The sequence below is a fragment of the Lynx rufus genome, unplaced genomic scaffold, assembly GCF_022079265.1.
Source record: "Lynx rufus isolate CCGP_SWC_20201006 ecotype Redwood Valley unplaced genomic scaffold, mLynRuf1.p SCAF_10, whole genome shotgun sequence".
Lineage (NCBI taxonomy): Eukaryota > Metazoa > Chordata > Mammalia > Carnivora > Felidae > Lynx > Lynx rufus.
This window is the reverse complement of record NW_025814824.1, coordinates 32376233-32397696: the sequence shown is the minus strand read 5'-3', so window position 1 is coordinate 32397696 and position 21464 is coordinate 32376233. Positions and strand designations below refer to the sequence as shown.

At 41.6% G+C, this 21464-nt stretch overlaps 1 long non-coding RNA gene across 3 annotated transcripts; it reads right to left on the bottom strand.

Annotated features, from left to right (window-relative positions):
• Nucleotides 1-4056: 4056 nt before the first annotated feature.
• LOC124529499 (uncharacterized) lies at nt 4057-18024 on the bottom strand. 3 transcript variants are annotated; one of them, XR_006966402.1, is made up of 3 exons: nt 14974-18024; nt 8981-9147; nt 4057-4242 (listed from the first exon to the last, which is right to left on the bottom strand). It is a non-coding gene; the product is annotated as an uncharacterized LOC124529499 (long non-coding RNA). The 3 variants fall into 3 exon arrangements; XR_006966390.1 differs by lacking the exon at nt 4057-4242 and adding an exon at nt 6230-6267; XR_006966396.1 differs by lacking the exon at nt 4057-4242 and adding an exon at nt 6230-6267 and having other exon boundaries at nt 14984-18024.
• Nucleotides 18025-21464: the final 3440 nt, after the last annotated feature.

Here is a 21464-nt window from a genome sequence, read left to right as displayed (position 1 = left end):
TGGGGAGACTGGGTGGCTCAGTTCGTTAAGCATCTGACTTCAGCTCAGGTCACCATCTCATGGTTCATGGGTTTGAGCTCTGTGTTGACAGCTCAGAACCTGGAGCATGCTTTGGATTCTGTGTCTTCCTCTCTCTCTGCCCCTCCTCCACTCATGCTCTGTCTCTCAAAAATAATAAATAAACATCAAAAAGGTGGGGGCAAGTACCTAGGAGGGTTTCAATGGGGGGAGAAAAGAAACAAATAAACACCAATCACTGAAAGCCATACAGCCAGATCCATTTCTGCAGTAGTTTTTACTTTCTTAAAAAACCGGAAGGAGGGGGGCGCACCTGGTGGCTCAGTCATTTAAAGCATCTGACTTCGGCTCAGGTCATGATATCATCATCGTCATGATCTCATGGTTCACGACTTTGAGTCCCACATCGGGCTCTCTGCTGAAGGTGCAAAGCCTGCTTGGGATTCTCTCTCTCTCCCTCTCTGCCGCACACACTCTCTCTCTCAAAATAAACTTAAAAAAAAAAAAGCTATATGCTATATTTTATCACTGCAATTTGAGAGAGAGAATGTATTAGTTAAGAATCTGAATCATTTTTATGACTTCAATCAATTTTTTAATGCAACTGTCTTTTATCTTTTCATTTTTTCTTTCCTCTCTTTTATGTTAACCATGTTTTGAAGAAGTCTTTAACAAGAACATACTGTGTATAAAGAACTTTGTATAAATGCAGGATGAGGGAGGTAGAAGTAAGGGAGTGGGAAATGGGTCACACATTCTAAGCAATCCTCTCTCCTTAAGGATATTGTAGTCCTGAAGAGAAAATAAGACAACTACAGAAATACCACAGGGCAGGTAGAAAGTGAGACATGTGAGGTTTTATCAGATGTAAAAGAGAGGATTATCTCAATTTGGCTGAGTAGTAAAAAGGAAGAAAGTGAAATATATTAAGGAATGTATGTATATACATACACACATATATATGTAAATATATGTGGATAGACATATATATATGGCAGTTATTGAGCTAGGTGGTTTACATACATGATTTAATTTCATATCATTTTTACTGTTTAGAACTTTCTTACTTACAATACCCATTTATCAGGAGTAGTAACTGAATCTTAGAGAGGATAAATAAACTTGGCACGTTTCCTGATAGGAAGCAGCAAAATCCAGGATTGAACCCAGGTCTGTATGCCTCTAAAGACTGTTCATGGGGGAGGGGGTAGCATCAGCTACTGTTTTTATTTTTGAAAATGGCTTACTGTATTTTTCAGAAATAGAAACTTTATGTATAGTCATTGTAAGATAGAAGAATTGTAATACATTGGGAAGGCAGGAAACAGACATCCAGGCATAGCATGGACATAAAATGGAAGCAGAGGAGAGAAATGATGAGCATTCAGGCTGCCTGGAATGGGGCTACCTGTGATTTATCCTAAGTTCTTAGACCAATAAATGCTTTGAAAGAGAGGGGGGAAAAAAGACAGCATTCAAATCTACACAAGGACCAAATCTGTGTCAATACATCTGCAGATTATTTCTAGAATCTCTCCATTTGACCTTGGTGTCCTGCTTTTCCTGAGCCCCTATTCTGGCTTTCCCAATGGCCTTTGCATTATGATACATTCACCAAATTCACAGAGGTGAACATAGCAAGTCCTAAGAATGCTGGTACCAATGTGTATCATTTCTTCTCAACACAAAATGTTTGAGTTCCTACTGCAGGTGGGCCTGCCCCAAAGATGTACATGCCAACATGAGTGAAATGGAGGCCAGGCCTCATAATTATATCTTACTTGGGCCTCTCTTAAATTTTCTGTCAAATTATGAGCTCCTTTGAAGTTCCTTTGTAATTTCTTGTAGTAAAGAAGACTGATTAAAATAATAGACCTGATGTCAGACATACCTGGGTTCATGTCCCAGTTCTACTCCTTGTGAATTGTGGAAACTTGATCATATAGACTTTCTGTGAACCTCAGTTTTCTTCTCTGTAGAATGGGGATAATAATAATAGCAGCTTATGATGACTTAATAAGGCAAGTTGAGTGCTTAGCATAATACCTGCCATCTATTAAGTGTTCAATAAATGGTTGCCAACAAATGAAGGATGATGAATGAGGGCCAGAAGGAAAAGTCACAACACAAGCCTTATCCTTGTATCTGAAAAATTGAGTTTTATAGATAAATAGCAATATTGGATTAATCACTGTCTCCATGAGCTTTTCAGTGGCTCATAACTATAATAACTATATGAGCCACAGCCTTAGGCTGCCTGCTCCTGAAAGCACCAGGATCATTCCTCACATGTCTGGGATGTGTTTAGTGCTCTCCTCAGTGTGACCTCTGACTAGTACCCAATCCCAAAGACCTTGAATGAATTTCTGCAACCCTCAAATGGTCTTCTTTCACATTGACTTGGTTGACATAGAAGAATGTTGGTGGTAGAAGGGGAGCTATGTGTCCTGAATGAGCAAGTAGTCATGAAGTAATTGGTGAGAAAACTCTTTCATTAGCTAGATTCTACAGGGAGCAAAATAAGTTAGGCCACACTAAAGTATATATCTTAATTTCAAATGGAAATTATAACCCACAGTGTGCAGCCTCTTACCCCTTGTTCTTGGGTAAGAGTCTAGTATCCACAGGGTTTAGGTAGAAGGAGTCTATAGCATGGAAGGACTTTGCAGTCTGAAGTTGGTGCTTCAAAGGAACTACTTCTATCAACATAGGCTATAGGCAAGGGACCATTCCATTGTCTCTCTGACCTTGTCACCTACCTTTCTTCCCTCTCTCACTCTGCCCTAGCCCTCATGACCAAGCTATTCTTGGGTCTGCAATTCAGGGGAATGCACTTCTTTCAAAATTTTATCTCTGGACCGGACCAAAGATCGAAGTACAGTAGAACCTTGGATTGAGAGCAACTTGTCTGTGAGTGTTCTGCAAGACACAAGGAAACGTTTCTAATAAATTTTAACTTGATAAATGAGCGATGTCTTGCAATACAGGTAGTACGTGATGCCAAACGTCACATGATCACAACTGAGCCAATGATTCTCTCTCTCTTTCTGTGGAATTGTGGGTTATCGTCTCCCATGCTCAGATGCTTTGTCTCAGGCCACGGTGTTTGGCAGAAATCAGTGATTTTTCAGAACATTGGAAGGTGCCTACAACTGGCACTAGAGTATTTTTTGTCACTTCAAAGCACCTATGGACAGTCCTTTGCTTTTCCATACAGGAGTAAGCTTAGGAATGTTTTTTTTTTTTCATTCTAGGCCAGGCTGCCTCCAGATACAGACCCTTTCCTCTGCTGCCTTATTGCCAGTTCCATTAAATGCAGTATATGACAAGAGTTTATTAATACTGTACTGTAGTCAACATCCATGTGAATGTATACAATGACCCCCATGTAGAAAAAGGTTGAAAAGAAAGGCAGTAAGAAGATGATTATGGTGGAAGTTAGTGAAATCATTGAGAAATATGAACAAGGTATGTGAGTGGCTGAAATTGCAAGATTTTATAAGTCTATATTGACCATTTGCACAGTATTGAAGAAGAAAGAAGAAATAAGGGGGCTAGATGCAGCAAAAGGAGTCACAAGAATATCAAAGCAATGGCCATATGTTCTGGAAGATATAGAAAAGTTGCTTCTGGTTTGGATAAACAAGAAGTAACTAGCAGGTGATACTGTGACCGAGAAATTTATCTGCAAGAAGGCAAAGGCCTGGTACAGCAACCTCATAAGTAAACTGCCACGTACAGCAACAGAAAATGAAGAAGTCTTCAAGGCAAACAGGATGGTTTGATAACTTTAAGAGGAGAAGTGGCATCCATAGTGTTGTGAGGCACAGAGAGGCTGCGAGTTCGGACACTAAGCAGCTGAGGCATTCACTCCTAAGTTCCAAAAGATCATGGTTTCTGAATGTTACCTGCCAGAGCAAGTTTTTAACTGTGATGAGGTGGGGCTTTTTGGGAAAAAGATACCAAAGAGGACCTACATTACAGAAGAAGAGAATGCAATGCTCGGTCACAAATCCATGAAAGACCATCTCACCCTCATGTGTTATGCTAATGCAAGTGGGGATTTCAAAGTCAAGCCTTTGCTTGTGTATCATTCGGGGAATCCATGAGCCTTCAAGAAATGCAAGGTGCAGAAGAGCCAGTTAAACGTTATGTGGAGGTCCAACAGCAAAGCTTGGGTTACTCATATCTTGTTTGTTAAGTGGATCAATGAGGTCTTCGATCCTGCAGGGAAGAAATAGCTTTTAGAAAAGAGTCGGCCACTCAAAGCCTTGCTGGTTATGGATAATGCTCTTGCTCATCCTCCAGACTTTGAGGCTGACTTACTGGAGGAATTCGAGCTCATTAAGCTCAAATTTCTTCCTCCCAACATCACTCCAATCCTCCAGCCCATGGATCAGCAGGTCATTTTGAATTTCAAAAAGCTTTAAAGCAAAGCACTATTTCAGCGATTCTTCGAGGTGACTGAAGGAAAAAAACCTTACCCTCCAAGGGTTTTGGAAAAATTATTTCCATATTAGAAACTGCCTCAAGTTCACTGATAAAACCTAGGATGGGGTCACCAAGAGAACCCTGAATTCTGCTTGGAGAAAACTGGCCTGATTGCGTTCTTGGACATAACTTAGAGGGGCTTGCTCATGAACAAGAGCTGCCAGTTGTCAATGAAATTGTGTCCTTGGGGAAGACCATGGGACTGGAGGTGAATGAGGACAACATTGAAAAGCTGGTGGAGGAACATGGCCAGGAGCTGACCACCAACAAACTGATGGATCTGCATTGCGAGCAACAGCAAGAGGTTACAGAGGAGATCTCATCTGCAGAGGAGGAGATAAAGGTGGAGGAATCCCTCACTTCAAATGAGATTAGGGAGATGTGTAAAATGTGGGAAACAGTGCAAAATTTTGTAGAAAAGCACTACCCAATAAGGCCGTAACAGTGCAAGCGATGAATCTGTTTAACGACAATGCAATGTCACATTTCTGCAAAATCCTCAAAAGGAGGCAAAGCAAGTGTTATTGGATAGGTTCCTTGTTAAAGTTGTACAAAAAGAAAAAGATCCATTGACCCAATAGATAGCAATGATTCCTTCAGTGATAGTGAAAGTTGTCCTACATAATTACCCTCCTCTCTCTAGTCTCTCTCACACCAGCCACAAAGGTTTTCAAACATAAGTGCAGGTTAATTTGTTTATTTTTCTTTATATTTTGTATTTTCTTTATTATTTTATGTTATATGACAATATTATAATAATTTTATATGAATATTTTTGGGTTGTGAAACGAATCTGAGTTTTCATTATTTCTTATGGGGAAATTCACATTAATATACAAGTGCTTTGGATTATAAGACCGTTTCTGGAACAAATTATGCTCCCAAACCAAGTGAGCTGTATTTAGTTAAGGCCCATGTTCACATTACATTACTTGTACTTGTTATAAACTGGTGTAGGGATACCTGGGTGGCTCAGTTGGTTGAGTGTCTAATTCTAGATTTCATCTCAGGTCATGATCCTAGAGTGGTGGGCTCCACGCTTAGTGTGCAGCCTGCTGAAGATTATCTCTCTCTCTCTCTCTCTCTCTTTCTCTTCTCTCTCTGTCTCTCTCTCTTTGGGCACCAGGACATTCAGTCTGTTGAGCATCCGACATTGACATTGAACTTGCTGCTGCCAGAGCAGAGCCTGCTTTGGATCCTCTGTCCCCCTCTCTCTGCCCATTCCCCGCTAATGCGTGCATGCCCTCTCTCAAAAATAAATACTAAAAAAAAAAAAAAAAAAAGTCTCTCTCTCTCTCTCTCTCTCCCCCTCTGCCTACTCTCTATCTCATGCTATCTAAAAATGAAAAAAAGAATTTTAAATAAAAATAAATAAATAAATTGGTCTGATGCCTTCTTAATTAACTTGAATGCTATCTTACAAACTTATTTAGATGAGCCATCATAAAGAAATTCTCAAAACTTTCTAAGGAAATAGATATTTATCAAATTATAAAAATAATATAATCTATTTTAATTTTAAATTAAGTATTCAACAGGTATTATCATGTTAAAAACTATAAAATGATATACATGGAGGGGCGCCTGGGTGGCTCAGTTGGTTAACCGTCCGACTTCGGCTCAGGTCATGATCTTGCGGTCCATGAGTTCGAGCCCCGTGTCGGGCTCTGTGCTGACTGCTCAGGGCCTGGAGCCTGTTTCAGATTCTGTGTCTCCGTCTCTCTCTCTGACGCTCCCCCGTTCATGCTCTGCCTCTCTCTGTCTCAAAAATAAATAAACGTTAAAAAATTTTAAAAAAATGATATACATGGGCAATATATAGTCTGGTTGTTTCCTCTGAACTCTACAGTCTTGCTATGTGTACCCAGTTCCCATTTCAACATCACCAATCAATTCCTTCACCTCTATTACTAGTTTCTTCTGTGTTCTCCCAGAATTCTAATATACATATATATGCATACACTTACATATTGGAACTATAGAATGGTTGCTACACTTACTTTTTTTTGACAATGAAACTTTAAAAAAAATTTTTTAAGTTTTATGTATTTATTTTGAGAGAGACAAAGACATCATGAGTGAGAATGGGGCAGAGAGACAGAGGGAGAGAGAGAATCCCAATCAGGCTCTGTGCTGCCTGTGCAGGGCCCCGTGCAGGTCTTGAACTCACAAAACAAGATCAGGACCTTAGCCAAAATCAAGACTTGGACGCTTAACCAACTGAGCTACCCAGGTGCCACCAAACATTTTTTTTAATAGGATAAAATTCTTTATTTTTTTTAAGTTTATTGATTTTTGAGAGAAAGTGAGTGGGGGAGGGGCAGGGAGCTGAGGAGAGAGAGAATCCCAAGCAGGCTCCATGCTGTCAGCGCAGAGCCCAACGCAGGGCTCAGTCTCACAAACATTAGATCACAACCTGAGCTGAAATCAAGAGTTGGGCTCACAACCCACTGAGCCACTCAAGGGCACCAACAATGAAAATCGTTCAAATTACAAACTCAATTCCTTGAGTATATTTCAAAAGATGTAATATTTTTCTTCATTATAAATTTAAAAAGTTAGAAATTAACTTCAAATAAATAAGGAAATAGCAAACAAATTACTTTAAAAGTCACAATCATATATGCATTGTATCCTAGAAAAGAGGGACAAGTCAGGTTCCACTCACTTTCATGAGTTTCATCAAATACTGGACCTATTCAAGGGTGGAGAGAAAAGGCAAATTTCAAAAAGTAGAGTATGTTATTAAATGAGGCATTTGCAATATGCTTTCTTAAGAGCATCAGGTGAAGCCTATGTTTTCTAAACTAAATCTAGGAAGTAGAATCAATCTGTCCTCTAAGTCTGCTCACTGGTTAATGAATGAAAAAACAAGATTTAAAAACGACAACAAGACACCGGACACACTGCCAAAAAAGATAAGTTAAACACTAAGATGTCCCAGATTATTCTCCAGATACAAACCAGTGGGCAGTTTCAAAAACTGGAACCAAGAATTGGTCTGTTAAAAAGTCATCATGAGCACACCTTACTTTTAAACATACAAATTTTTTGTAGTAATAAAAACCAAAACTAATTCTAATCACTTTTCTGACATTACTCAACTATAACTAGTCTTTAAACTGAATTGGGAGGAGGAAGCAGGCCACACCTCTTGGGCCTTGGACCTTTTCTCTCACACAAGTGCATATGGGTGAGTCCAGAGCATTTGTCATGATTGCTGTCAAGCAAGGCTGAGAGATTCACCTGGTAAAGAAAAATGAGCCTGTTTAGATAAGGTAGTTTCTTACACAGACAACAATACTAAGATCAGCAAAGGTGCCAATTCACTGTGTCCCTTGCCCCATCGGATGCCAAAACAGAAGACGTCAGATAACAATGCAACATGGGCAATGGGGAGCTCTGTTTCCGATAAGCCAATGTCATACTCAGCAGTTTGGAGTATTATAGTATATGTCTATACCCTATAGCATACATCTACCCTAAAGTAGGGGGAAGAGGGGAATTTAGAGGCAGAAACACTTATATCTCACTAGAACCTGGAAGGTAATGAGAAATTGTCTCATCACAGCCTCAAGGGAAGATAGAGAGGTGGGTAAGAAATGGCCATGTTCCTCACAAGCCTGCCATTCTCTCCTGTTACGGGGCACTCTACCAAAACTTAAATGAACTGAGCATAAGCCTTGTCTATGGTCTTGTCTGAATGAATACACAAAAGGACACTTGCACGGAGCAGTTACCATATAACTCTACCTCCTAACCTTTCACATCACCAACCAAGCTCTTTTTACAATATAGGCCACCCCACCAGATATCCTAATAGGCAATGTAGATTCAACAATCAGTTAAATTCAGAGCAGGTGCAATAGTATGTAAATAGGATGAGGTTAAAGGAAATCCAATCAATGTCCAGAAAGTTGATCTTATTCTGTTGTCTTGAGTGCAGACTGTTAACTCCTGGAGTCAGAAGCTACTGGGACGTTTCTGAAAGTTCTTAGATTAATATTTCCCACTGGCCATCCATCACATTGAGGCTGGTAGTGGCCATCTCCATTAAATTGGCCAGATATGGGGTGCCTGGGTGGCTTAGCCAGTTAAGCGTCTGACTCTTGATTCCAGCTCAGGTCATGATCTCATAGTTCATGAGATAGAGCCCCTCCTGGGGCTCTGTGCTGACAGTGCAGAACCTTCTTGGGATTCCCTCTCTCTCTCTCTCTCTCTCTGCCCCTCCCCTGCTCATGTGCACACACGCAACATACTGTCTTAAAATAAATAAACATATTTTTAAAATAATAAAATAAATTGGCCAGCTGCTCTGTAGACAAGAACTGACAGAGATTAATTATTCCTGGCTAACCCCAAGTCTCCCCAGCAGCCAAGATTGTTGTTGTGCTGCTATAGCCATATGCTCAGTATTAGTCCCCACAGCAATAATGTCACCCTTTTACCAGTGCTCCCATGTCTTACTCACACCATATGTCCAGAATCATTTCCAGGTGGCTCAGCAGTTTCTTTCTTGTCCAACATGTAACACCCTAGAACACCTCCCATCCTCTGGGCCAGACTAGGAGCACTTTAGAGTTGTCATTCCATATCCATGATCATTATCATCATCCATAACAGTCCAAATCCAGGAAACTTAGTTTGGGAGCAAAACAAAACACCAAGTTAGATTCTTCCACTCCCTGGCTCTTCTTTTATATTCACAAACCCCAGTACCCCAGTTTCCCAGGAAGTAGACATAGAAGCGGCGGGGGGGTGGGGAGGGACGAAGAATAAGAGGATTAATTACATAGTCCATTTGCCAAGACCAGTGCCCCAGATTATGTGTCCTTGAGTTCCACTTGCTACTTAAGAGTGTAGTTAGCAGTTTGGGCATGTGTGCCAGGCTTCCTTGGTCTCAGGTGCTAAAATCACAACAGCTTATTTTCACGCCTAGTCTTGACTTGTAAATGGATTGCGATTCCCTCTGTGATAGTATATCCATGTGGCTACAGTCCTTACTTGGGAAGTTCAGGCCAAATCAGCTTGTTGATTGCATTTCTGTTTATCCTCCAACAGTCCTTTCCCATAGGCATCCACATGGGTTGTGAACAGAAGGCATGGGTCTTGTGCATTCTTCTGCCATAATGTTTGTCCCCACCAAGTCTGAGACTTGATCATCTAATTTTCCTACTGCCATGTCCCAGACTATACTGCAAGCCTACTGACTAATGTCATGAGTCAATGAAAACGTAACATCTGGGAGGTGTTTTTAGAGCAAGCACCACAACTCACATCTATACCCAGTGAGCAGAGTTCCCTTTTCCATGCATAGTTTTCATTTTTTCTCATTTGTTTATTTATATTTGGAGAAAGGGACAGGCAACATGAACAGTGGAGGGACAGAGAAAAAGACAGAGAGAATCCCAAGTAAGATCCACACTGTCAGAGCATAGCCCAATGCGGGGCTTGAACTCACAAACCGCAAGATCATGACCTGAGTTGAAACCAAAAGTCATACACTTAACTGACTGAGCCACCCAGGCGCCCCTCATTAGTTTTCTTTAGAGCTGCACAACTACAATGTCATAGTACAATCCTGTTGGGGTGGGGGAGACCCAAACTACCCACCAGATTCAAATGACTCACCAGGAGAATGGAAAACACTCACCATGTAGTTAGTTGTACTCACAGCTAAACTTGTATCTTTTTTTGAAAGGATACAAAAAACAAGTCAGCAAATGGAAAAGGCACATGGGGCAAAGTCTGGAGGAAATCACGCATAAGCTTCCAAAAGTCCTTGCCCAGCACAGTCACACAGGACATGCTTATTTCCGCCATCAACAAGTTGTGACAACACATATGAAATGTTGTCTACGAGGGAAGCTCATTAGACACTCCATGCCCAAGGTTTTTATTGGGGGCTGGTCATGTAGGCACCCTGCCTAAAGATTCCCAGAAGGAAAGTAGATATTCAGCATAAACCACATTGGTTGCACAGACATTTTAGGTACAGTAAGTCATTCTTATCAGCTCTGCAAATAATGGGAACCCTCCCAAATCACAAGTCTCAGACAACTAGCCTAAGGCCAACCTTGTAAGCAGGACTTGCTAAGAATAAGCAGGCTTTGGCCCTTGGCCAAGGCATCTTTACAGCAAAAGTATCTCAAGTAGGACCTTGAGAGCAACCTGCAATATTGATCTCAATTATGCCCTAAATTTAGGGGTCCTTTACTAAGTCAGTTGAAATAAATAAACCATATATATATCTGAGAAAGCCAAATGGCTTCATCCTTGAGTTTCTGTTTTTAAAACTTTTTATTTTTTTTTAACTTGGCCCAAGGCATCAATTCAGGCACAGCCAGTAAATTGAAGCTGACCTGAAAGTCTTCCGGGGCTGAGGCATTGCATGATAGGCAAGGGCACACAGACAAGAAGTACAGTCTCAGAGGGTGCGTGTGGTATGCATAGAAGCAAGGGCTTTTCCACTCCTGCGGCATGCCCAGCAGGACATACATCAGCCAGGCAATACAGGTTAACAGGGCACCCAGTGTGGCCTTCCATTATGGGGCCTCCCACCCTAGGTTCTTAGTCTAGTCCAAATTGTGCAGTTCAGTCTATGGTTTCAAGAGGGACTACTTGAGGCAGTCAGTTCCAAACAGTTTTATATGTCTATAACATCAGTTCAATCATGTGGACATCAGTAGGTATTTTGCAGGAAAGTGCTGGTATTGGGGTCACCCCCTGCCATCTCATGGTCAGTGCTAGTCAGGTTTGAGGCTAGGCTCAACAAGTGAGAATTCAAAGTGCTTATAGCTTGAAAAGGCACACAGTGAGTTTTCCTTTAGGAAGAGGGCAAAGCTTGCAGGAACACTTCTGAAAAGCAAAAATCATTAATGCCCTTCCCCCTCCCCACACCCCAGATGCTGGGATTTTTTTTTTCTTCATCATTACAAACTATGTTGTGTCCTTTTTAGCAATCATAACATTTTTTCAATCACCCCCTACTCTCATCTAGATCTTTCATCTGGAAGCGTTGTATGCAAGAAACACAAAAGTATTTTCACAAAATCATTTTTATATAATTTAACTAGAAAGAATCAGAAAGACATCATATTCAGAATTGTCTAGAATGAAATTTTGAATTAAAACAATTTTTTTCATGAGTTTACATAACTTCCCATCCTTTTGTCCTGATTGTTTATCTAAGGAGCAACCTAGAAAAGATCACTCCCTTTGTCGGTCAGGTCATGATCTCACGGCTTGTGAGTTCAAACACTGAGTTGAGCTCTGTGCTGACAGCTCCAGAGCCTGGAACCTGCTTCAGATTCTGTGTCTCCCTCTCTCTCTTCCTCTCCCCCACTCATGCTCTGTCTCTGTCTCTCTCTAAAACATAAATAAGAAACATTAAAAAAAATAAAAAATAATCAAACTGCTTTACCATGGTGTATGTACCTGGAGGAAGGTGAGGGAAGTCAGGCTATCAGATCACTGTTGCAAAATGCAACCAATCTGGAAAGCCAAAAACAAGTCAACAACAGTGAAACAGCCCTGAGATGGGGTCCAGGGTTTCATCTGTCAGTAATGGGTAGAGGGGTCACACTCACTATGATGTGCCCAGTTTGCAGCTTTTGTAGGAATCAGAAGTTAGGATCACAATCAGTCTCTGCAGCAGAGATACGGTGTGGATCAGTAGCTCAATTTCAGATGGTCCCATCAGAAATAAGCCATTTTTAGGTCATGATCTTGCAGTCTGTGAGTTTGAGCCATGCATCAGGCTCTGTGCTGACAGCTCAGAGCCTGGAACCTGTTTCGGTTTCTGTGTCTCCCTCTCTCTCTCTGCACCTCCCCCAATCATTCTCTTTCTCTCTCTCTCTCTCCCTCTCTCAAAAATAAACAAACATTAGAAATAAGCCATTTTCTTTGGGTGTTTGTGACCCAGATGGTATAGACAGCATCCAAGATGTTTCCACAATGTAGCCCACATCTGGGCTGTCCCATCTGCAACTGTCCCAGCATCTGGGTTTTGATTTTTGAACAGGGAAATTTTGCCAGATTTTACGTTGGCAAACCTAGGGGTGGGGTTGAAACAGCCCTATCAAAAGTATCAGGTTTCAGCTTAGAGTCAGGTCTAGGCAATTAGCATTAGGATACCAAAAGAGCCAGTGGCTCTTCTTCAGCAGTAGCAAAGCTGGGATGCTGCAAGGCTAGACTACTATGTACCAGGTCCAACTGCCAAGCAAGGCTTTGTTACACCCTTTTTATCTTATCAGGCTTAGAGTCCAAATACACCCACTCAAAAATATGCACAACACTTTGGAAAATGATCAGCTTTTATGGGTCAGAACATCTGATTTGACAAAAGCTCATCAGCATCTAAAACCCTGCTTTGTAAACTTCGTAAGTGTATTTCACCTGAAGAGTACCTCTCTTTTCATGCTTTTGCCTTTTCTCCAGAGGTTCCAATAGGCAAAAAATATAGTAAATATCATCAGTTATGGAGATTTACTTGGGTTTTGATACTTAAAATTTTTTATTTCAACCCACCCACCAGTGGCAAAAAAGCAAGGTTTTTTGCAGGTTTCCTTGATTGGGATGATCCCTCTAGCATTTATGAAATTATAAGCACAACATTTTACATCAATTTTTATTCTATACTCAGATGCAATAGCCACAAAACACAAATCTCCTTTTTTAAAAAAAATATAACTTATTCTCAAGTTAGCTAACATACAGTGTATATACAGTGTGCTCTTGGCTTCAGGAGTAGATTCCCATGATTCATCATCTACATACAGCACCCAGTGCTCATCCCACCTCAATGCCCATCGCCCATTTCCCCTCTCCCCTGTTGCCCCATCAACCAGTTTTTTCTCTGTATTTAAGAGTCTCTTATGGTTTGCCTCCCTCTCTGTTTGACACTATTTTTTCCCCTTCCCTCCCCCATGGTGTTCTGCTAAGTTTCTCAAATTCCACATCTGAGTGAAAACATATGATATCTGTCTTTCTCTGACTTATCTCACTTAGCATAATACCCTCCAGTTCCATATCCATGTCGTTGTAAATGGCAAGATTTCATTCTCATTGCCAAGTAGTATTCCATTGTATATATAAACCACATCTTCTTCTTTATTGATTCATCAGTTGATGGACATTTGGGCTCTTTCCATAATTTGGCTATTATTGAAATCACTGCTATAAACATAGTGGTACATGTGCCCCTATGAATCGGCACTCCTGTATCTTTTCGATAAATTCCTAGTAGTGCTATTGCTGGGTCATATGATAGCTCTATTTTTAATTTTATGAGGAACTTCCACAGTTTTCCAGAGAGGCTGCACCAGTTTGCATTCCCACCAACAGTGCAAGAAAGTTGCCATTTCTCCACATCCTCACCAACATCTGTTGTTTCCAGAGTTGTTAATTTTAGCCACTCTGATCGGTGTGAGGTGGTATCTCAGTGTGGTTTTGATTTGTATTTCCCTGATGATGAGTGATGTTGAGCATCTTTTCATGTGTCTGTTGGCCATCTGGATGTCTTCTTTGGAAAAGCATCTATTTATGTCTTCTGCCCATTTCTTCATGGGATTATTTGTTTTTCAGGTATTGGGTTTGGTAAGTTCTTTATAGATTTTGGATACTAACCCTTTTTCTGGTATGTCATTTGAAAATATCTTCTCCCAATCCGTTGGTTGCCTTTCAGTTTTGTTGATTGTTTCTTTTGCAGTATAAAACCTTTTATCTTGATAAGGTCCCAATAGTTCATTTTTGCTTTTATTTCCCTTGGCTTTGGAGACATGTCGAGTAAGAAGTTGCTGTGGCTGAGGTCAAAGAGGTTGTTCTCTAGGGTTTTTATGGTTTCCTGTCTCACATTTAGGTCTTTCATTCATTTTTAGTTTATTTTTGTGCATGGTATAAGAAAGTGGTCTGGTTTCACTCTTCTGCATGTTGCTGAATGTTCTGCATGTTCTGCATGTTCTCCCAGCACCATTTGCTAAAGAGACTGTCCTTTTTCCATTGGATACTCTTTCCTGCTTTGTAAAAGATTAGTTGGCCATACATTTGTGGGTCCAATTCTGGGTTCTCTGTTCTATTCCCCTGTTCTATGTGTCTGTTTTTGTGCTGATACCATACTGTCTTGATGATTATAGTTTTGTAGTAGAGGCTGAAGTCCAGGATAACACAAAGCTTTTTTTTTTTTTTAATATGCCCCCCACCCTTTTAAATGAAATTTTTTCCAACCTTCTACCAGTGAACTTAAAATTTAGGGTTAACATTACAGGTACCAAGGAAGAATCAGCTAGAATGGAGATGGAAGGTATAACTAATATAATAGTGATAGCAACTAAGCTGAAGAAACGGCTGAAATGTTTTTTCCCTCCCCACTCCCCTCTGGTTTGCTTTACTCCAGCCCTAGGAATTGATCTAACATTTTTTCCTCCCACTTGGAGAAACACCAAACTTTTAATATTTTTGGCCTACCTAGGCTCACCTTTGGTAATTTTCCACTCCCACCTAGAGGAGAGAACAAAAAACAAAAAGGTGTCATCAAATTGCACCTTTTCCCCCCCTCACTTTAGTTAGCACAGCAAAAAACACTCAGGAGATCCAGCTTGCTGGATCTAAGTGGGAGGATTATCCTGGATTATCCATGTTGGCCCTACATGTAATTACAAGTATCCTTAGAAAAAGAGAGGAGGGAGATTTAACTAGAAAAGGAAGTAGAAGATATGATGAAGGAAGCAAGAGGTTGGAATGATTGTGAGGAAGGGGTCATGAGCCCAAGAATGAGGAGACTCTGCAAAAACTGGAAAAGACAAGGAAACAGATACTCCCTTAGAGCCTCTGGAGGGTGTACGGCCCTTCCAACATCTTGATTTCAGTCTACTGAAATCCATTTTCAACTTATGGTTCTCAGAACTGTAAGGCAATAAATTTGGGTTATTTTAAGCCACAACTCAGTTTGGCTTAAACAAATTACTAAGTTTGTGGTAATTTCTTATAGCAACAACAGGAAACGAATACACTGAGTTTACTTCTTTCCTGATATATCATTTCCATTTTATAATGCATGATTACTAGGCAATACTCATTTTGTTGGTGTTTTCATTTTTACTTCATTCCAGAATGGGCATGTCAGAACATAACAACACCTGCTATGGCTTAGTTAGCTTCTCAGTGTCCACCCACACTCAGTAACAAGCCAATAACTGCCCCTCAAATGGAGTATACCAGGCAGCAGTTTCAAGCAAATGCTGTGTCAAAAACCCAAGTGGACACTACTGCCTAGTGTCACAGGCTCCAGGCTACATAACTGTTAATCACTGACACATATAGCTCAAAAGGCAAATTAGAACAAAGCAGTCCAAGCTGAAGGGCAGTCTGTACACTCTGCTGGGTAGTTTCACTACAGTGATCTCCTCATTCACTCTCTTCCCTTCACTCAGCATTCTGTACTGCTCTACTAGTGTCATATAACTAGGCTGAAAGATCCAGCATGCACCTACTTATATACTCGTCCCACGAGTGCTGTTTTATTTGTGGCATTTCCCCAATGGGAACATTCCTTACAATCGAGAGAAGTATTATACATACACACCCGTTCCCACAGTATATTCAGAGGTATCAGTTACAACTACTTGGGTGTGTGAATTGTTTTCTGAATAAAACCTAACATAGATAAGTTTCAATGGCCATAATGGTATGAACTCTTTCACCGCAGATAAGCAGGTCAACTCCTGGCAGGTCTTACAAGTCTGGCATGACATGGTAGCTTCATAAGAACCATACAGTCCTTTACTTTGTGAGAGGCATCATTTTTTCTTCGACTGCAAGAAGGCAGTGTGGAAAATTCACTCACACAGTCCCCAAACGTTACTTGTTAAGAAGGCCTTGAGTTTTGTAAGGGTTTATTAGTCACATATGTGGGCAAGCATCTGCTAATATCACAGAGACAAAACTTTTGATTTGTCAACAGGCATTATTTACACAGTGGAAACTTTGAATATCAGAAATTTTTTTCTCTAACACTTTATAAGCATTCATACTACAATAAAGTAGCATATCATTCAAATTATACATTTTCACAATGATACATTGAATTGGCTCAGAGCCCTCACTCGTGTCACTTAATCCAACACACAGTCTATTAACAGGTATGGCAGTGGGAGGAGGCTCTTTCCTCACTCTTGTCCACCACTTAGACAAAAGCATACACTACCAGATCGCAGGGAGTCTTATGATATGGCCCAAGAGGCTCTTTCTTCCAAAAAGACTTCCTAACCTTAGAAGCCCCAGGTTGGATGCCAAATGTGTCAAGTAAGGCTGACAGGATGTAAGGTCATTAGAGAACTAGCATAGAGTGGTTCCTCCTACAACTGCAAAAATATATTTTAATTTTTAATTTTATTTAAATGTTGCTTTTAGTCTAATGATAATGGTGCAGAAAGTGGTCTGGACGTATGTTCAGACCAGTACTCACCTGCAGCTATTCTGTAGTTCTAGAGGCTCCAAGGCAGCTAACAGTGCTTTGTCAAACACATCCTTTAGGTTTTTCTGTGTGAATACAGAATACTCCACATATTTCACGGCGTTCAGGTCACAGACCAACATTTCAGCAGTCTGTGTCATGAGAGGTGTCTATGTATCTTTGGCAAGCTTTTCAATAATCGAGAATCACATTTCTGAGATCAATTTTGGTTTCAACAAACTAGAAGTCTTCAGACAATGGAGAATTATCTTAGGTACCCACTTTTCTCTCATATTTTCAGACGAGGGTACTAACTAAAAAAGAAACTAGAAATATGTCTGTTTGTGAATAGCAGAGGGGTTATTCTGTCAAATTTTTCTTGCCTCTGGGATCAAAAAGTCCAAACATGTATGGCTCCCATCAATCACAACTGTGACTGCATAGTTGTCAAAAACCATTGAACATATTCAGACATTAAACTGTTGGATAGGATATCAAGACTTATCTTACCAATAGCACCACCCCTCACAACACAATTGTCTGCATTGCTGAAATATTTTTTAATCCACCTGAAATATTCCAAATTTAATTTTGAACTCAGATTCTCCACCAGACTTTAAGGACCTTGGTGTTTAATCATCCTAAAATTTGCCTAGTAGAAAAGGAGGTGGAAGAAGGGATTAGGCCCAGGAAGCTCTCATGCTTGTGGTGGTGCCAATGCCATGAGACCATGTGCCAATGCCAAAAAGCACTGCAAAAAAGTCTTCAATAGTAGAAGGGGTAATGGTCAGCCAGAGGCTCACTCCACCAGACAACAGGAATAGAGGACACGGTGGAAACTGCCCTATGGTCTCTGCCTTCCCTAGCTCTGACACTTCCAGAATCTGGTATTCAGAAACTGTTCTGAGGTCTTTTCTTACACCTCCATCCCACCCATCACAGCCGGACAGCAATTTTCTGGAAGGGCAGGTCAAGACTGTAGCTAAAAAGGCGAGTGGGCCTTTTTTAAAAATTATTTTAATGTTTATTTATTTTTGAGAGAGAGAGAGAGAGGGAGACAGACTGTGAACAGGGAAGGGCAGGGAGAGGGAGACACAGAATCTGAAGCAGGCTCCAGGCTCTGAGCTGTCAGCACAGACCCCGATGCTGGACTCAAACCCACAAACTGCAAGATCATGACCTGAACTGAAGTCGGATGCTTAACTGACTGAGCCACCCAGGTGCCCCTTGAAATGGAGCATTCAGCTGAGCCAACCTGTACTTCTGACCTACAGAACTAGGAGGTAGTAAATGTGTATTGTTTTAAAACAAATAAAAGTAAAAAGGCGAGTGAGTTACAGTGGCAGTAAAAAGGCTGTCAGTTACAGAGACATTCCCCAAGAAGCCAGTGTACTCGCAGGGCCAGTAAAGGTACCAAAGGATGTACTGCTGGACCGTCAACCGCAGCGGTGAGCACCAGCCCCACTTGGAGCCGCGTGAACCTCCATGGCCTAGAGGGTTCCTGTCACGTTCCTCCCTCCAACTCCAAGCTGCGCACTTCACTTGGGCAAGCGCCACCTTCTCGTAACTTCCGGCCCCCTGAGGCCTAGGAAGTCTTGGCTCTGGGAGGCTGAGGAGAGAGCGGAGAGAGGACAGGAACCGACGCGAAGGGGGCGGCCGGACGCAACCCACCCCCCTGACTCCCCGCCGTTGGGCACAACCAGACTAGAGTCCCTGCGTCTACCTGGCCTATCGGCCTATCGCAAGCAGATGGGGAGAGTGGGGGCGCCAGAGGCTGCGACGTCAGAGCCGCCGTCGTGGGCGGAGCCGCGGCGACAGAGCCTGGAGCTCGGCGTCTCTTATGGCGTCGCCTTGTCGCCTTCCACTTACGGTCTTCTTCCCAGGGAAGACCTGGGTTCTGCCATCCCCTTACCCCCGACTTTGTAGCAAAGGCCTCCGTTCGCGAAATTGCTCTGAATTTGCGCCAGTAACGCGAGACCTCGGAGAACGTCCCGCCCCCACTGGTGGAGATTTTAGAGGGCGAGGCACGAATGGGAAAGGGGGACTCCAGGTTTGTCAGGAGCACGGCGGCTGAACCAACTTCGGCCTGCATTGGCAGAACTAGAACTGTGGGGGCCTCCTGGTCACGGACGATTTACAGCCACCTGTTGTAGCTGAGCATTAAGCTCTGCCCAATCCAAGGTATCCAAAAGACCCGAGCAGACCTTTAGCGGACTGAAACACTTCTTTAAAGAATTTTCATTGTTGCAGCTGGGTCTCGCTGGGGCTTTGACCCAGTCATCTTTCATTAGGTCACTCCATGTACTTATCAGTGGGCTTGGGCTGAGACCAATTGCTTCGTTTTTATTGAAAATTATGTTGGGGCGCCTGGGTGGCGCAGTCGGTTAAGCGTCCGACTTCAGCCAGGTCACGATCTCGCAGTCCGTGAGTTCGAGCCCCGCGTCAGGCTCTGGGCTGATGGCTCAGAGCCTGGAGCCTGTTTCCCATTCTGTGTCTCCCTCTCTCTCTGGCCCTCCCCGGTTCATGCTCTGTCTCTCTCTCTGTCCCAAAAATAAATAAACGTTGAAAAAAAAAAATTAAAAAAAAAAAAAAAAAGAAAATTATGTTACACGTTGACTGGCATGTCCTCTTGATGTCAGCTTCTTGAGTAATTAAGGGTCTTGGTGGTCTCAACCCTAGGCAAGTGCTCCTAACACAGGTTTGCCAGATTTACTTGGTTGTAAAGACATTGTGGAAATATAACTAAATCAAAAATAGTGGGAATATTAGAAGTAAAAAATATGGTTTGCTCTCTACTCTTCTCACACTTAGAAAATTTCTGAGATGTGCCCTCCTTCTGTGCTTAATTGGGTGTATTATTTAGTAAGGTGTAGAAGACCCCCATCTCATTAGGGGTTAAGGTGACATGGTAGAACTTATATAAGGCTTGTGATTTGCCAGATACTGTTCTAGGTGCTCTGCAGGTATTAGCACCTTTTATCTTCAGTGAAGTATTATCCAGTGAAGTACATGCTATTATTCCCAATTTACAGACAGATTGTTGCCTGGTGAGATTAATTTGCTCACAGTCACATGGAGCCAGCGTCTGCCCTTTTAAGTAGTATTCTTTACGCTTGGTGTAATGGGAAATGACTGGAAGTCTGGGGGCCTATTCCAGACCCATCCCCACTATTTACCAGTTGTGTAATGTTTATAAGTTACAACTGCTCAACTAAGTATAACTGAGTCTCAGTTTTTTCACCTTAAGACTGAAGGTGCTAAATCAGTTGTATTGACCTCCCTGAGTTGTTATGCACTCCAAACACAATGTTTTTTTTTTAATGGGAGCATTTTTAAAGCTATAAAACGCTATATAAAATATGTTACATTGTACTTGTTTCACAGTCTTGACTATTGAAGTAGGCCACTTAGGAAAACTGACTAAATTATAATCCAAACAACTGCAATATATCCCTGAAGTAGAATTACCATTAAATTTGGATTGTAATTAATATTATTGTCAGAATAATTCATTTAGTTCTGATAATGAACTACAGTTGCAAGGTAGCTGTGATCCTTTTGAAACCTTTATGTGAATGAATTACCTTTGAAATTACCTCAGAGACACTACTTGTAAAAAATGAGTTTCTCAAAAAAAAAAAAAACAAAACCAAAGCTTTTGGGGGCATCGCTGACATAGTTGATAGAACAGGTGACTCTTGATCTGGAGGTTTTAAGTTCAAGACCCACATTGGCCATTAAAAAAAAAAAAAAGTTTTGAGGTGCCTGGGTGGTCAGTTAAGCATCCAACTTAGTCTCAGATCATGATCTCTCAGTTAGTGGGTTCAAGTCCCACATCAGACTATGTGCTGACAGCTCAGAGCCTGGAGCCTGCTTTGGATTCTGTGTGTCTCTCTCTCCCCCTCCCCTTCTCACGCTCTATCTCCCTCTCAAAAATAAACATTAAATTTTATTTTAATTTTTTTAAATGAGTTTTTCAGCGTGCCTTGGGTGGCTTGGTCAGTTGCTGATTGAGTGATTTGTTTTTAATGTTTTGTGTGTGTGTGTGTGTGTTTGGTTTTTTTTTTTAGAGAGCCTGAATGTGAGTGGGGGAGGGGCAGAACGAGAGGAAGACACAGATCCTGAAGCAGGCTCCAGGCTCTGAGCTGTCAGCACAAATAGCCCAACATGGGGCTTGGACCCACCATGAGGTCATGACTTGAGCCAAAGTCAAAGTCAAAGACGCTTAACCCACTGAGCCACCCCAGGGGGTCCCTAAGTGTCTGACTCTTGATCTCAGCTCAGGTAGTGATCTCATGGGCTCTGTGCTGATGGTGTGGAGCCTGCTTGGGATTCTGTCTCTCCTTCTCTTTGAACCTCCCCTGCCTGTGCTCTCATCCACTCTCTCTCAAAATAAATAAACTTTTAAAAAATGAGTTCTTCGGGACACCTGGGTGGCTCAGTCAGTTGGGCATCCGACTTCAGCTCAGGTCATGATCTCAGTGTTTGTGGGGTTGAGCCTGAC